This window comes from Cupressus sempervirens, chromosome 10 (genome assembly GCF_028749045.1).
Source record: "Cupressus sempervirens isolate cs-2001-9-10 chromosome 10, ASM2874904v1, whole genome shotgun sequence".
Lineage (NCBI taxonomy): Eukaryota > Viridiplantae > Streptophyta > Pinopsida > Cupressales > Cupressaceae > Cupressus > Cupressus sempervirens.
This window is the reverse complement of record NC_143127.1, coordinates 684,431,245-684,449,661: the sequence shown is the minus strand read 5'-3', so window position 1 is coordinate 684,449,661 and position 18,417 is coordinate 684,431,245. Positions and strand designations below refer to the sequence as shown.

At 41.1% G+C, this 18,417-nt stretch overlaps 1 non-coding gene and 1 pseudogene across 1 annotated transcript; both read left to right on the top strand.

Annotated features, from left to right (window-relative positions):
* Positions 1-16,017: 16,017 nt before the first annotated feature.
* Positions 16,018-17,387, top strand: LOC149535692 (18S ribosomal RNA; annotated as a pseudogene).
* A 705-nt stretch (positions 17,388-18,092) lies between these two features.
* LOC149535691 (5.8S ribosomal RNA) lies at positions 18,093-18,246 on the top strand. The gene has a single exon (XR_016358257.1). It is a non-coding gene; the product is annotated as a 5.8S ribosomal RNA (ribosomal RNA).
* The last annotated feature ends 171 nt before the right edge of the window (positions 18,247-18,417 follow it).

The window sequence follows — 18,417 nt, the reverse complement described above, 5'->3', positions numbered from 1 at the left end:
TATCTACAAACCTATATATATATTCAAATATGATCGATGCAATGACAAGTACCAAAATCATTAGTGAAAATCATTTGGAGTTCAATCTCTCTTTTCTATATTCAGAAATTTGTGTTACAAATTCAGAAATAAATAAAATATTATCAATATCAGAATCATCCACATGTCAAGTGACATACCATTGTCACATTATTCTGATAGCAACCTACAAAGTAATATAAGTTAGTAAGAGCGTTACTCTACAGATATTAAAATTGAAAATAACTGTATTCCTAATCAACAATAAATCTAATCTCCTTTAACATGGTATCAGTGCCTTGTTAAGGAAGATCTGATTAGATTGAGATAGCAAATCATCTAGAATACCAATTTTCTCTTGAAGGAGAAATCACATTCCATTCTTCATAATGACAAACAGAATCAGATTTGAAGATCATCTTGATGGAACATCAAACTTTATATCATGGAAGTTCAGAGTTATGCCAACCTTTAAGGAAAATGAACTAGATTAATTTGTAAACACAAACATACTTGAACTAGAAAATGATCTTGAGAAAATTCAACGAAACAAGAAAAATGAAAAGGTTACTAAAATGATTGTGGATGTGGTTAGGGACAACATAGTTCCAGTTATATCAACATGTGACACAACATACCACATGTTCAAATCTCTTGAAGATTCATACAAAATAAAAAATACCAACAAAGATCTCACATTGAAATGACAACTCTATCACGTAAAGATGAATAAGGGAGAAACTATCTCAACATACTTTATGAGGATCACTGAATTGAAGGACCAACTTTCTACAATTGGTCATCAAATTGACAATAAGGAGTTAAAGTTGATGACTCTAGGAGGGCTCCCATCATTATGGGAATCATTTATTCAAGGAATAAGTTCACATTCAAAGCCCCCCTAAGTTCGATCAGTTAAAAATTGATTGCATTCGAGAATAATCCAAATTGATCACTAGGGGGATTAACCAAAATATCATCAATGAATATATTCATGTATTCAACACTGACTCCCATAAGAAAGCAAAGAAAAAGAACATCAAAATAAAGAGGGACAAACGCACCTATGGAAAAGTCTCTTCCAAGAAGAGTTACGACATATCTCAAATACAATGTTTTAGATGTGATAAGTATACACATTATGCCATAAAGTGTTCTAATAGGACAAAACAAGTCTCCTTTGTTGAAGTCGGAATAGCTAGCATGGAAAACGATTTAGAGAAACGTGTCTTCTATTCATCCTTATCAGCTCAAGTTACAAACAAACTCAACACCTAGGTGATTTATGGTGAATCCTCACACAATATTAAAGGATTCAAAGAACAACTAGACACTCGGTAGAAATTTCTTATGAGGAAGTAATTATTGGGGATGATTCTAACTACCCAATCAAAGGGATTGGAATCTATACCATAAATTTGAAATCAGGTATATCTCTTCAACTCACAGGAGTATTATTTGTGTCAGGAGTAAAAAGGAATCTAGTCTCCATTTATACACTTGAAGACAAAGACTGTAGAATAACCTTTATGAATGGAAAAGTTCTAGTATGGCTAAAGAGCTCCACTATCAAGAAGACTCATACTATAGGAATCAGACATGGATGTCTTTACAAACTATGCACTAATCCTACTTAGGCCCTAATTCATGAGACTTCAAAGCCAAACAAGATTCGGCACAAAGGATTTGGGCATCTCCATTTTTTATCTCTATCATTGATAGGAAAAATGGTGATTGGTTTCCCCAATCTAAATCAAACTCATGAAGGAACATGCAAGGGTTGTACCCTAGGAAAGAATACAAAAGGAACCTTCCAAATTAGTGTTAGCAAATCTAAAAATGTACTAAAATTAATTCATTCTAATTTATGTGGACCCATGTCTATAGCCTCTATAGAATGATTTTTGTACTATAAAAAAAAAAAAATTGTAGATGATTTCTCTACAAAAATCTAAATATACTTTCTTTATGTAAAGAGCTTCAAGAAATCCTTATGGGATTCAAGGAATTCAAAGCTCTTGTAGAAAACATGTCTGGGAAGAAAATCAAAACATTAATGAAAAATAATGGAAGGGAATATACTTCAGACATCTTTAAAGAGTTATGTGTGAATGCTGGAATTAAGAGGGAGTTTATTGTACCTTACAATTGCCAACAAAACAAGGTAGCATAAAGAAAAAATAGACCATTGTAGAAGCTGCTAGAGCTATGTTATATAATCAAAGCATATACACTTCATTTTGTGTTGAAACCTAGGACAATTGTCTACACCCAAAATAGATGTCCTCATTCACTCCTAGACAATAAAACTCTTGAAGAAGCATTCACTAGCGTCAAACCTGATATAAATCATCTCAGAATCTTTAGTTGTCCTGACTACATTCATATCCCTAAAGAAAAAAAGGTCTAAGCTAGAACCCTTGGGCAAGAAAGGAGTATTTGTAGGATACAGTGAAACTTCTGAAGCGTATAAAATATATATACCTAGACAAAAACTAATTAAACTCGGCATAGATTTCATTTTTGAGGAAGACATGCCCTTCAAGAGATCCAAGAGCTATCTTAAGATAGAAGATCAAGATCCTCCAAAGACATGGAAAAGGATCATGTTCCTAAGGCTCAGAGGGAGAATTCTGAAGAGATTGAAAATGAAACTCAAACTACTAACTACTCCCTTAGATGAACCCAACAATAATCAAAAGAGACCACTTTGGGCTAAAAAAATGATTCTAGAAGCAAAGAAGTATTCAACACCAAAGGGAACCTTTAGGGAGAGCAAGAGACCTCATAGGCTCTCTAGTTATGTTGCCTTGACGAGTGAGATCATAAAATCAGAACCATCCTAAGTTCGAGAAGCTCTCAAACATCAAGTATAGAAAGGTGCTATATCAGAAGAGAATCAATCCATTGTGAAAAATGATGTATGGGACACAGTGTCAAGACCCAAAGAAAAATATGTTGTATCATGAAAATGGCTACTCAAAATCAAACATGTTGCAAATGGTTGCATTGAGAAACACAAAGCCTGATTTGTTGCCAGAGGTTTCTCCCAAAAGGAAGGAATTGAATATGAAGAGACATTTGCCCTTGTTGTTCAATACACCTTAGTCAGAGTCGTAATTGCTATTATTGCATCAAATGGATGTGAAGACTACAATTCCTTAATGGCACAATTGAAGATTAAATATATTTAGAGCAACCCGAAGGTTTTGTCATACATAATGTTGAATCACATCTTTACAGATTAAAGAAGGCTTTGTATGGACTTAAACAAGCCCCCAAACCTTGGTATAAAAGGATTGATCACTACCTCATGGCATTAGGGTTTCTACATTAATGCAAATCAAAACCTTTATTTTAAGGTAATTGATGGTGATATGTTACTTCTTATTTTATATGTTGGTGACATGTTAGTCACAAGAGAGGATCACAAATCTCCCAATGTAAAAAGGATTTAGCCTCGGAATTTGATATGAAGGATTTAGGTATCCTAGATTACTTTCTTGGATTAGAAGTTTGGCAACAGGAAGATGTCATCACTTTTAATCAAGGAAGATATACTATTGACATTCTGAAGAGGTTTGGAATGAGTATTTATTTAATTGATATTGGACATAAATAACTGCCATCAATAATGTGTATATTGCAGCGATTGTAGGTCAGATTCATATTTGATTTTCCATATCACTGATAAGAATCGGTTACTATTAGTTTGAGTAGAGATACCAATTATGAAACGGTATGTAGACATGATTTAAAAATGCCCAACCACTTCATATTTAGGCCACCAAAAGTCTACAAGATTACAACAGGTTTTGGGCCCATATTTTATTAATTTTGGACCCCAAAAATAATCAACTAAAGATCGAAGCAACACAGCGTAGTAAGATCCAAGAAAACACAAATCAATTGTCAAAGGACGACGATTAATTTTTTGTTGTACAAAGTACGATATCTAAGCAATATCTCCAATGGCAAAATAGGGTGGCATTGAACCACTGAATCTTCAATAAGCAGAGTAGAGAGGGTCTTCCACCTCTAAAACTACACACAACTTCCTCAGCCTCCAACCTCCAATAATGCAAAGACAAATCAAATCCAATACATAATGAGTTACAAATGCCCAACCACTTCATATTTAGGCCACCAAAAGTTTAGAAGATTACAATAGGTCTCAGGCCCTTAGTTTATTATTTTATTAATTTTGGACCCCCAAAAAATTAGTTAAATCATTAATTAAAGGTCTTTTATAATTTTATTTTATTCATGGGACCAATTAATTAATTTATTAATTAAATTATTATATTAGAAATTGGGGACATCACAAACTTTCATCTGCAATCCTTTTCCAATACATCAGATTTGCATATAGCTATTTTGTGAATCATTAAAATGTGACCTACGTGACTTGTTCACCTGTTCCAACAACAATGTTTGATTCTTAGCATCTAAACGATCGGGGACAACTTCCAACAACCAATTAAAGGTTTGATTTGTATCTCAAGGGTTGATTTATAGCCTGCAATAAAAAAATTGTCACTTAGATTGACTATAGCAACTGTCTTGCCAATTTTGACCTGTTAGCACTCCTTGCAATCTACCCTTGGACAATATCTCACATTTGCAAGCAAATCTCTATTTGGTCAATTTCATTCCCACTCGAGTAGATCAATCCAGTAATCCTTTGTAACCATATTTTCTCCTTCAATTCATAGATTAATTTGTTATGTCATCCCCAAAAATGATTTCCCTCTTTCTATTTCATACAACTTTTCCCTCCTTTCTCCCAATCTAACCTACCTTAGGGTTTCCTCAATTCAAATAACAATTAAAAAATGCTTATTATTTCATTTCTCCCTTATTAATGCCTTTTTTGCACCCTTATATCCTTTACGGGTTGTGAAAAGGACGGCTAGTTCTACCAGTTCTGCTGGTCATTCCAGATCTATCAGATCTCGCAATGGTTTCTTGCGTCAACGACACTTCTCCATGAGTTCACAAAGACAATTCAAGGCTCCTGTCCACTCATAGTCTTATCCTTTTGTGACTGATTTCTTTTTGCCAAGGAAGGACTCCTAGTCTTTAACTCTTCCTCTCTTCTTGTTTCTTGTTGTTTGCCTTTCTCAGACACTATTTGGTGCTCCTGTTGTTGTCAGCTATCTAGTTGTAAACTATCAGTCTCATAGACCTTTTGTGGTCTTTTATTGAACATTAATAACTTTATCTTCTCTTATAAAAGGCCAGCTATCATGAAGGGCCATTCTTCATTATTTAAAAGTCCCCCTTTCAATTAAGAAGTTATTGTTGCATTGGGACTTGGTCCACATTATAATATCTATTATTTTATTTCCAAGATGATTATAATAATCACTTTATTATTTTATCAGTGCTTATATTAAGCGCTTGATTAACATTATCCCGACACATTATAAATATTAAATTATTACTCAAAAATGAATCTCACTATTTGACCTCTAATTTGAGTTCTATCTGGCAATGGTTGTCCACTATTGTTGTCTAGCCACTCTGTGTGAATTGGCAATTCAACCCTAAAATTCAAGGAAGCTCCTAAAAAATAGGAAACGTGCTAGAAATGTCTAGGATGATCTTGGAGGTCCTCCAGTAAGAATCCTTGCTAGCTCTATCCTCATCCCTAAAATTAGGATTTCTTCCTAAAATGTAAATTGCCAAAAACTAGCCAAATTACCTCTCTGGACCCTATAAGGGTTCCCTATCCATCACAATGGCCTATGGGATCTTGCTAATAGTAAAATCTTCTTAGTTGGTATTGACACTGAGAGAGTTGCAAAAATGGGGAAATTACAGTGCACCTTCCCAAAAGATTGCTTGTCCTCAAGCAGACTTGTACAATCTCCAACCAATAAACCTGTCCAAATTGGAGGCAAGAATGCTACTAGGGTTCCAAATCATCATCAAGAGAAACTCATCACACTGACGCTGCACAATTTCAATCACAATTGAAATAGCATCATGCTAAGCAACAACAACTCCATACTCAAGCTCCCTCACATCAATGTGAAATGATTGTCTATGAAGAAAGACAAACTAGGGAATGTGATGAACTCTTACTGTCGAATAAGTCATGTCAAATCTCCTAATACCATTGTCATAACCTCGGCCAACCAAATAGGATGTGTCAAAGGTGTCATCATACCAACATTGTTCTTTGACCCAAATTGATCCTAGAAGCTAAATAAATCCTTGGGGCCTCAACCTGCCCATGACATCAACCAAACTCCACCCAAACAAGAACTACACCATATTTTCACGACCAAATATTGTCATGGGTACAAAGTCCATCATCTAAGTTATGGCAAAGGCTTAAACACAATAACCTGTGAGTCATACTATAGAGCCTAAGCCTGGCCTCTAACTCAAACACAACATCCAATAGCACATTGGGATCTAAAGAAATGACATGTGATAAAGTGGAGCACCCACCAATAGCTATAAGTAGCTTAAGATAAGATATAATATCATCATATCCCAACAACTTTTGTAGCCAAACGGGCATAACAAGTAGAAACAACACTTTCCCAACATGTCCATCATGTCGAAATACCACACTCACCAAACAACCTACAACTCCAAGAAGCATACTATTGCTCATGGATTGATGCAAGAGCATCCAATGGTGTAAGGGCAATCCTATATCACCCAAAAATATGCTTAGTGTTAGTTTCTGTTTAAAGTGTTTTCATTTCTGGATACCCATTCGAGTCAAATGAAGATTTCAACTCTCATAGTTCCACTATTGGTTTTCAAAGTCAAAGTTTTTGAGCACCTTGGGATACGTGCCAATTCAGAAAATGAGTTATTTTGTAATTGAGCCATAATTATGATGATTTAGAAGGTGTAAGTTGGAGGGATGATTATATTTGTAATTTAAAACACTCCAAAAAAAGAATCAGGTCAAAAGGTTTTACAGTTTGAAAGTTATTGCAGTTTTAAGTTGCTTGGAGACCTCCTAAAAGCGCTTCAAAGTTAGATTTGTAGCACTAAATGACCTTGTACAAGCCCGAAAAATGGGGGACGATCAAAGCTCATCAATAGAGCTATAGAGCACTCCGAGAGCTTTTTGAAAATGTAAACAGTTCGTCAATCGGAGTCCCGGATCAAAAGTTATGCCTCCCGGAAGTTGGACTACCATTTCTAGATTCTTCTAATGTTACACCGGCTTCTAACGTGATTTCTAGAACCTTCTATTTTGGCAATGGATGGCATATGGCATATTCTAGAATGTATTCATAACCCTAAACCTAATTGGGGTTTATTTAAGAATATTTCTGGCATTGTAAAGATAGTTCTAGGTGGAGTTTGAGAGAAGGTACTGTGAGGACTTTTCTCCAGGATCTGACCATTGTAAGCCCATAGGGCATGTCTTTGAGTTTGTTTACATGAACTGAATGTAGTAGTAGATTTTACTGATAATAGTATTCCCCTTTTTCCTGTTGCATTCATTTTGGTTGTGCTTTGTGCCTTCATCAAGTGGTATCAAAGCAAGTTTTCCTGAGTGTGTAGACAGAGCGCCAACTATGAGACAGTTTGCACCACGACTGTGTAGTTGTCGGCTTGAAACAAGAAGATGCCTCCATGAAGTGAGCGTGGTGGAAGGGCCAGAGTTGTTACTCCTGAGGTTAGAGCCCTCTAATAGACAAGTCCAAGAATTGCAAGAGGAGATCCATAGAGGGATGAATGTTGTTGTAGGCGATGAAAGTGAGGAAGAAAATGAACAAGGGAATAATGGGCCAGAAGGGGAAGGAGATGGAGAAGTCCTAAACTAGGCAGAGGAGAGGCTTTTTAGGGCCATTGCTAAGCTTGGAAAAAGACCTAAAACCGATGTGAGTATGTTTTCAGGAAGTCTAAACCCGAATGAGTTGATTGACTGGATCAATGAACTAGAGGAATATTTTGAGTATGAGGATATCGAGGACCAAGATAGGGTTAAGTTTGCAAAGGCCAAAATGAAAGGCCATGCCAAAATCTGGTGGCAAGAGATTCAGCTGGAAAGAAATAGAAGAGGAAAGGAGAAAATCACTAGATAGGATTGCATGGTGGACAAACTAAAGAAGCAGTTCATTCTTGTTGATTACGAGCTTGAATTGTTCAAGAAAATGCAAGAGTTAAAGCAAGCAGGAAAATCTGTCCAAGAATATACAGAGAAATTTTACCGAGTTCTAATTAGGGCAGGGCATGCAAAAGCAAACAAGGAGAAGGTTGCCCATTACTTTAGTGGGTTAAGACCTAACATTCAGGAGGAGTTAAGTCTGGTTAGAATGACTAGCATTGAAGAGGCATACCAGTTTGCCCTACGAGTTGAGAAGAAGCTAAACAAAAGGTTTGATTGAAGGCAAAAAGGGCATGGTCAACGAGGAAGGGGTGGTGGTAGGTCACTTGGAGGCCGAAATGAGAACCAGAAGAAAAATGAAGATGTGGTTACTAGCCAAAACTAGAGGAACGAGGGTTTCAACCACTCCCGTGATAAAAACTTTGGAGATCAAAAAGGAAGAGGTAGAGGACGTGGACAAGGTTCAGGAAGAGGAGGCTTCCATGGTATCTATTTTCATTGCAATGAAGAAGGTCATCATGTCTTTGAATGCTCTCAATGCCAAGGAAGGACAGATAGGAGAGCTGATGGTCAAGCAAGGGTTGCTCATGTGGTTGAGGATGCACAGTCATCATATTCAGAGGATGTAGAAAGAGGACAGGTTCTAGTAAATGAAAGGGTCTTACTAAGCGGTGAGACTAAACCTAGACAAAGGAAGAGTTTGTTGCATACCAGGTGCAAGTGTAAGGGTAAATGTTGTGATGTGATTGTTGATGGTGGAAGCACTGACAACTTGGTGTCAGAAGAGATGGTCTCAAAGCAAAAACTCAAGAGGGAGAAACACCCCCAACCTTATCAAATTGCTTGGGTGAAGGATGATCATAAGGTCCTGGTTAGTGAACAATGTCTGGTGAAGTTCAAGATTGGGAGTTACCATGATGAGGTTCTCTGTGACATCATTACAATGGATGTCTACCATTTATTGTTGGGAAGGCCATGGCAGTTTGATAGGCATGATGGTCATGCAAATACATACTCTCTGACAAAGGATGGAGTTCGCCACAAACTGAAGCCCTTGATAAAGGAAGGTGAAAAGGTATGTAGTAGTACTAGGGTATGTCTTGTTGATGGAAGAAAATTTTTGGATGGCATGAAACATCAACGTATGTGTTATGCTTTGATTCCTAGAAAAGATAAGGAAGGTAGTAGTGAAATTCCACTTGAAGTTTCAGGCCTATTAAGTGAGTATGAAGATGTCATCTCTAATAATGTTCCAAAAGTTTGCCATCGAGAAGGCAAATCAGTCATCAAATAGATTTAATCCATGGAGCTAGTTTGCCTAACAAGGCTGCTCATAGGATGACTCCTACTGAAATTGAGGAGCTAAACAAACAAGTTCAGGAGCTGTTGAGGAAAGGTTTGATTCGAGAGAGCTTGAGTCCATGTGCAGTACCTGCAGTGCTAGCACCAAAAAAGGATGGAGAGTGGAGAATGTGTACAGACTCTCGGGCTATAAATAGAATAACCATCAAGTATCGGTTCCCTTTGCCAAGAATGGATGATCTTATGGACTATTTGAGTAGAGCTTAGTACTTCACAAAGATAGATCTCAAGAGTGGCTATCACCAGATACGGATACGAGAGGGAGATGAGTGGAAGGCTACATTCAAGACCAAGGAGAGCATGAGTGGTTAGTCATGCCCTTTGGACTGACCAATGCGCCAAGTACCTTTATGCGGCTTATGAATGAGGTACTAAAGAAATTCTTGGGAAAAATTGTTAGTGTCTATCTGGATGATATTTTAATTTTCAGCAAGTCTTTGGATGAACATTTTTTGCACATTCGTAGTGTCCTTGAAGGGTTGACGGAAGAGAAATTGTTGGTTAATTTGAAGAAGTATAGTTTCGTCAAAAGGGAGTTAGTCTATTTGGGGTTGTTGTATCAGCTGAGGGTCTCAAAATGGATCCAGTGAAGGTAAAGGTCATCCTGGAATGGCCTACTCCAAGGTCTGCTACTAAGGTGAGGTCATTCCATGCTCTGGTTAGTTTTTACAGGAGGTTCATTAGAAATTTCAGCTAGCATATGTGCACCCCTGACTGAAACAATGAGGGGGGATAGAAAAGAGTTCAAGTGGACTACAAAAGCTACAAGAAGTTTTGAATTGTTGAAGAAGAAGGTGACAGAGTAAACTGTGTTGGCATTACCTAATTTCAATAAAGTGTTCCAAGTTGATTGCGATGCAAGTGGCAGTGCTATTGGGGCTATATTGAGCCAAGAAGCTAAGCCGATTGTCTATTTTAGTGAAAAACTAAGTGATGCAAAGAAGAAGTATTCTATTTATGATCAATATTTCTATGCAATAGTTCAAGCCTTAAAAAAATTGAGGCATTATTTATTGCCAAAAGAAGTTGTCTTGTACACTGATCACCAAGCATTGCAATACCTGAATAGTCAAGGTAAATTGAATCAGAGACATTTGAAATGGGTAGAGTTCATGCAAAGCTATACATTTGTGTTGAAACATAAAAGTGGAAGGTCTAATAGGGTAGCAGATGCATTGAGTAGGAGACAATTGTTGCTAACAGTAATGCAGGTTGAATTGGTTGGGTTTGATGAACTCAAGAATCTGTACCCTGAAGATCCTGACTTTGCTGAAGCATGGAAGGCTTGTAAAGAACCTGTTACTCTAGACAGAACCAGGTGGCTTGATTATTTGATTCAGGATGGTATGTTGTTCAAGGGCAGTCAATTATGTAGTTCAAGGAGTTCTATGAGGGAGAACTTGATCAAGGAGAAACACAGTGGAGGAATGGCAGGACACTTTGCTCAGGATAAGACTATTGCCATTATTAGAGAACATTATTTTTGGCCTCAATTGTCACAAGACGTGAAGAAGTTTGTGAAAAGTTGTCAAGTATGTCAAGCAGCCAAAGGATTTAGTCACAATACTAGACTCTATCAGCCATTCCTTGTTCCATTGAAGCCTTGGAAGGACATAAGTATGGATTTTGTTCTTGGATTGCCGAGGACACAAAGGGGTAATGACTCAGTATTTGTGGTGGTTGATAGGTTCTCCAAGATGCCGCATTTCATTCCATGCCACAAGACTCATGATGCAGTACATATTGCAAATTTGTTTTTCAAAGAAGTGGTGAGACTACTTGGTTTCCCAAAGAGTATTGTTTCTAATAGAGATACTAAATTTGTAGGGTATTTCTGGAGAACTTTGTGGAAGAAGTTGAGGACAGAATTAAAGTTCAGTTCTACACATTGATATCCATCATGTTTATTAGATCGGATCTTTCCGAACATCATGAAAATTAATGGTGTCATTGTTACTAGGCCGGATTTTGCCAGACACATTGATATCAATCGTGGTTATTAGGCCGGATTTTTGCCAGACACCATAAATAATCTATTGTTATGGTACTTTAAGTATATTTTGCCAAATATCATATTTTTTCAGTTATAATTAAGTCATACTTAATTGTATGAAGAGATTTCAAACACTCATTGCTAAATAGGGAATGTTAAGAATGTTAGCATTCTATGTTAAACACTTGTTGTTTCATAAGTGTTGACAGAATACATATATTTCACCTGCCAGCCTGATTGTAGGTTTGTCAATCTTCAAATTGAATAGAATAAGTTCAATGCCTCTCGTAAATCCCGATTGAGGTGGAAGCTGAGACATTCAAGGAGATTGATATTGCGGGGGCTTCCATTTCTTCGAATGAGGAGTTGATTCAAGTACCTAGTAGTTGTATCTAGGATGTGGAATTGTGCGAGGATGAGGGCACATGTATGAGTGATCTTGTGGTGGGAAGTTCTGATTCAATTTCCTATCACAATGAAGGTTGTGAGATAGAGAGATTGCATAGGAATCAAGGATTACAGAGGCATCATGTGACCAGTCAGCTAAAGGTGAGTGTGACATTTCTTCGGCTCTTGGGCATTACGATGTTGTCTGTCAAATGTTAGCTACATCTAGTTGGGGTGCTCCTAAGTCTAATGAGCGGAATGATAAGTACTCTTTCCCTAGTAGAGGTTCATGCACTTCGAGAGGTCGTTAGGATCTTGAAACATAATTACTCAAAGCTAGTTGTTGACTGAGATTACTTTCTAGAGTGGGGTAACACTTGTAGTGATATATTGTTAGAGAAAGAGGAGGTGGTGAAGCTCACACAAGATCTTGAGGTGACCATGGACTCTCTTCAGTGTACTCAGAGCGCTCTTCAAGAGTCACAATCACAATTGGATGAGGTGACCGTAGATTTGGAGCATGTTCGGACCACACCTGACCCAGATCCAGTTCAGTTGCATATTGTGGTTAGTGGTGAGTTTGCTTCTACAATTGGGGTTGATAGACGTGATGATGTGATTGACACATTTGTCCAGGATATAGGTGCAGTAGAGATGAGAGTATCAAGGGAGTTGGGCTCTCATGTTGATTTGTTTCCTTCTGCTAGAAGCGAATCTATTTCATCTCATACAACTAATAGCATTGGACAGTTAGTAGTACCACATTTTCAAAGGGATCAGTTGTGGGTTGCAGGGGAGCACATGGATGCTTCCACATATAATTTCTACTGCACAGGCTCCATGAATTCACATCTCCCAACTGATGACAATATTTTGCTCCTCTGTCGACCTCATAAAAAATGGGGTCGTGGATGGCTATTTGGTCGCCTTTTTCAACGAATTGAAGTTTTAAGGTAGTTGTCGGTGTGTTTGCTAATTTCTAATGCAGAGTGAGCCTCGCACTAATAGCTTATATAGGAGAGGTGGTTGCCGCGAGCCTCTCCCATGCCCCTCTCATTGATTCAACGTTGGTGTCAAGGTGGATGGATATGTCAGATTTTGAAACGGTGGACGCCGACGTTGAATCAATTAGAGGGGCATGAAGCCCACCCTCAAGGTGCTATTCCTCAAATCTCCTTTAGATCATGTTTTCTTGTCACCCAGCTGGTGCAATTTTAGAAAAAGGTTTGGCAACGGTTGCCAGCCCTCACCGCGTCTACTTTGTGATTTTAAAACTTGATCTAAACGGTAGCCCTCGTCTAGCACCTCCGTCCGGTGTTGCTCGGGTATTACATAAATTTTTGCTATCGGCGTGAATCCCCCGACGAATGCCTACCCTTGGACTCTCTCTTAGATCACCTTCTTCGATCACTCGACCGACGCAATTACGGAAGAGACTTGGCAGCGGTTTCCATTCTACGTCGTGTCTGTTCAGCGATTTCGAAGTTGATCTAATGGCGAGCCCTTATCTAGCCATGAGGTGGGTGCTTGTCGCTCTAGCAATTTTTTGTGTGCCTATCGCAGCTACAATGGGAGCTTTGATAACAAAAGCTCTCGATGACCCTCCCCAATAGAATCAATGTTGGTGTTCGTGAAAGACACGTTTTTCGGATTTCGAATATTGGCACCAGCATCGTTTCTATTGGGAGGGCCGTGAAGCCATCCCGATTGCTATGTAAGGGCTCTCTCCCCAAAGTCGTTCTCTTTGCAACAACTTCTTTGGCACAAAATTTTTGGAATGGTTCGGCAGCAGTTGTCGTTCCAATGGTGTCGTTGTGGTGGTTGCCTAGGCAGCGATCTGAAGGGCGAGCCGTCCTCTAGCAGTTGGGCTGCGCATCACGAGTGACAAGGGAGCCTTTTTTTATCGGAAGCTCCCCGTGGCCATTCAATCAGAAGAGCCATTGCTTGTGTGAGCAAGGACGAATGCAGCCTTGGATTCCAAATGAAATCAACGACATCGGATCTATATAAGAGCGGAATGAAGCAGCAGCCCGTTTGCTATGCGCGGCTCCCCAAAGTTGCTCTTCTTTCTCACTCCATTGGCACAAATTCGAGAGTTGTTCGACAGTAGTTGTCATTCCAATGTGTCATTGCGGTGATCTGGAGAGCGATGCTAAGGGCAGGAGCTTATGTCTAGCATTTGGGATGTTTGTGCAAGCGAGCAGGGGAGCTTCTCTTATCGGAACATCTCTGTCGCCTTTGAATATAGACCCAGTGCCGACGATATCGATGGATACGAGCCTTGGATTCTAAATTTGTTCAGCTAACATTGGTTTTTGTGAGAGATGGGTGCGAAAGCACATCCCGATTGCTACGTGGGAGCTCCCTAAGGTTGCCTCTGTGCAACTCGATCGACACAACATTGGGAATGGTTCGACAGCGGTTGTCGTTCCAATGTGTCATCAGGATGTCTTGGAAAGTGGTCTTTCAAGGGCGAGCTCGCGTCTAGCACTTGGATTGTGTGTCGTCACAAGTGAATGGGGAGATCTCTCTGTGAACGGCGACATGGTGATTGCATGAGAAAATTGACTTAGTCGGAGCATTGGCCTTGGGCCATTGTGACGGCCTTGCAATTTCTCTTTAATTGCAACCTATGTTTGCACAGTAGCAGAGTTTGCATGTAAGATTGGCCTTGTTCTTGACAGTTCCAGGAGATGACCTCTAGAACTTTTGGATTGGGCCCCTTCAAGGTGAAATTCATCCAGTTGATCGGATGAGCTCGATGTGCTTGTATCTATTCTGAGATGGTAATGATGGTCATTAATCTGTGGCGGTAAGTATATCCCATTCGGTAATCGCAATGGCGGAGCTGGTGGGAAGTACTTGCCGCTTTATTTTGTTGGATACCCTATATGTAGGTGTCTGCATGGCTTGCAACACACTGCACATTTGGTGTTCGATTCTAAGATGCGCTTGTTGCTGAGTGTATGGAGTTGTATCTTTTAGCCAAGGGCTCCGTCTCTTGGCACGTTCTATCATTGCATTTTTATCCTGCCCGGATGGCAAGAAGGAAAGAGATGGCTGCACGGGTGCATTGCTCGACGTCCCTAATTTCATCAAGGGTCCACTCTCCACCCTAAGTTTTGTCAATTGGTAGAGTCTTGGGATTGAGAGGGGGGCTGGCAAAAGGTTTGGTGGCCGCATAATTTATTCGCTAGTGCGTTCTCGGTGCGTGCTCGCCTCTTCACTGTCTCATCCTACAGAAGTGCATGGCACTGTCATGACAGCTTTTGTGGTCCGAGCCAGTAGAAGTGTAGAGTATTACCGCTAATTTTTTTTTTGGATGCGGAAACTCTCCATGCCCTATCCTTCACGTGCGATCCGAACAGCTGCGGCTCATGGGTTCTGCGGGAGATACTCTTCTTCAGCTTCCCCCTAAATAGCGCGTTCGGTGTTTGCATTGTGTGGACAAAAAGCCCAAGGCATTTCATCTCTCTTCAGATGCGAAATTTTGGGAGGGCTTGTCAAAGTATGGCCGTTTGTACGGGGTGAACCAAAAAGCGTGTAGCGGGCATATGCCTAGGAAATGGATGTCTCTGAGTGTCCTTACTCGGTCAGGTGCGTGGTGTACATCTTTGCATTACGACTCTGCTGCGAGCATTTGTGATTCGAGCATTTTGGGGGAACGGGTTTTGTACAAGATGTTCTTCTCAGGCTCCTGTGAACCAGAGCCCTCGTCTTTGCAATGCTCCGACAAGTGCAGGCACAACGTGTCTGTCTAGGGGAAGAAATCTCACGAATGCTTTTTGCCGAGATGTGGGTGCTCGCTGGTGGTTCCCTCGCGGTGCAGTTCTTCGGTATGTGCATGTGCATGAGATTGAAGCTTGTCCGACAATGCTAGTGTGAGTGTTCACCCATAGGAACTTTTCTGTACCTACGCTGGCAGATCACGTGTCACGGGGAACGATTAGCGAAGTTGTGCTGGGAAAGGAGATATTTGCCAAAGGTTAGACATGTCTGTGTATGCGGGCGGGCTCTCATCACCTATAAATGTGCGTAGGGGGTGTTATACACGATGCCCTTGAGCGGCCTTATAATTGAGGTGGTTGCGTGCACAGTGATGCCCTCGCCAATCGCATAACCAGACATGTTTTCGACTCGCACGGCCCTTCACCCTTCAGCACAGTGGTCTCCATTGGCACTTCGGCAACCAGCTCTTCGTCATGGGAAAATGTTTGTTGCGATCGAGTCTGGTAATTGGAATGAGTACAATCTAAATCCCTTAACGAGGATCCATTGGAGGGCAAGTTTGGTGCCAACAGCCGCGGTAATTCCAGCTCCAATAGCGTATATTTAAGTTGTTGCAATTAAAAAGCTCGTAGTTGGACCTTGGGTCATCACGGTCAGTCCGCCTTCTTGGTGTGCACTGGCCCTCACGTCCCTTCTTTCGGCGGCATCTTCCTGGCCTTAATTGGCTGGGTCGTGGTTTCGGCGTCGTTACTTTGAAAAAATTAGAGTGCTCAAACCAAGCCTACGCTTTGAATACATTAGCATGGAATAACGTGATAGGAGTCTAGTCCTATTCCGTTGGCCTTCTGGACCGGAGTAATGATTAATAGGGATTGTCGGGGGCATTCGTATTTCATTGTCTGAGGTGAAATTCTTGGATTTATGGAAGACGAACCACTGCGAAAGCATTTGCCAAGGATGTTTTCATTAATCAAGAACGAAAGTTGGGGGCTCGAAGACGATCAGATACCATCCTAGTCTCAACCATAAACGATGCCGACTAGGGATCGGCGGATGTTGCTCTAAGGACTTCGCCAGCACCTTCTGAGAAATCAGAGTGTTTGGGTTCCGAGGGGAGTATGGTCGCAAGGCTGAAACTTAAAGGAATTGACGGAAGGGCACCACCAGGAGTGGAGCCTGCGGCTTAATTTGACTCAACACGGGGAAACTTACCAGGTCCAAACATAGTAAGGATTGACAGATTGAGAGCTCTTTCTTGATTCTATGGGTGGTGGTGCATGGTCGTTCTTAGTTGGTGGAGCGATTTGTCTGGTTAATTCCGTTAACGAACGAGACCTTAGCCTGCTAACTAGCTACGCAGAGGTTCTCCTTCGCGGCCAGCTTCTTAGAGGGATTATGGCCTCCTAGGCCATAGAAGTTTGAGGCAATAACAGGTTTGTGATGCCCTTAGATGTTCTGGGCCATACGCGCGCTATATTGATGCAACCAACAAGTTTCTCTCCCTGGCTCGAAAGGTTTGGGAAATCTTGCCAAATTGCATCGTGATGGGGATAGACCATTGCAATTATTGATCTTCAACGAGGAATTCCTAGTAAGCGCGAGTCATCAGCTCGCGTTGACTACGTCCCTGCCCTTTGTACACACCGCCCGTCGCTCCTACCGATTGAATGATCCGGTGAAGTGTTCGGATCGTGGCGACGACGGCGATTCCTGTTGGCGACGTCACGAGAAGTTCATTGAACCTTATCATTTAGAGGAAGGAGAAGTCGTAACAAGGTTACCGTAGGTGAACTTGCGGTAGGATCATTGTCGGTTCGAGACCCTGAATCGTGAAGGGGATGGAGCTGGCCTCCTCCCCACCCCGAAAATCTCGACGACGTGCGGACACTTGGCCCTGCAGTGATGTGCTAGACGGCCAAGCTACGGGTCTAGCGCTGTCAAGGTCGAGGGTCACATCGAATGCCGTGATCGAAAGCATGGATTCCCCGTGGGGTGAAGAAGAGACTCGGATGCAATCTGGATTACGATCGGTGCCTTCGAACGATGTCTGTGTCAGAGCGAGAGGTATCTCCTCGGTTGTAGTTCAGAGGGGGTTCAGGCCTCATCCCCCGTTGAGATTTCTTGGTCTGATCACGTGCACGGCGCTGTGCCAGGGATCCGTCGTCTCGACGGCGGCAATTCGAGACTGCCACAACCCCTCGTTGCCTTGCCCAGGTGTGTTAACTCGTCGCTTGGAGCGTTTTGTGTTTAGGATGGGTGCACTCGCATGATTTGCGGGACAGGGGCCCCATCCGATGACACAGCTCTCCCATGCATCGACTCCCACCTTTGCGAGGTGATGGGGCGAGGACACACCACAGCGTTCCTCGTCGCACCCATTGGGTGCTCAGGGTTCAGGATGTGTCAACACCGAACACACGGGTGCATCGTGCACCTTAGAAATCCAAAGAATGAAGCGCGATCCAGCGCCTTGTGCACTTGGGTCGACGAAAGACAAAAACATAACAAAATCACGACTCCCGGCAACGAATATCTCGGCTCTTGCCACGATGAAGAATGTAGTGAAATACGATACTTAGTGTGAATTGCAGAATCCCGTGAATCATCAAGTCTTTGAACACAAGTTGCACCCGAGGCCTCGGCCAAGGGCACGTCTGCTTGGGCGTCGCACTACAAAATTGCCCTCACCAGCGAGGAGCAAAGATGGTCGTCCGTGTCCGCAAGTGGCGTGGTTGGCTTAAATGAGCATGAGGTCCGTCAATCCATCGCGACGAGTGGTGGCTCGCAAAGGCCGACATTGGTTTGCGCTGATCAAATGATTCCTCACGAGGAACTTTAT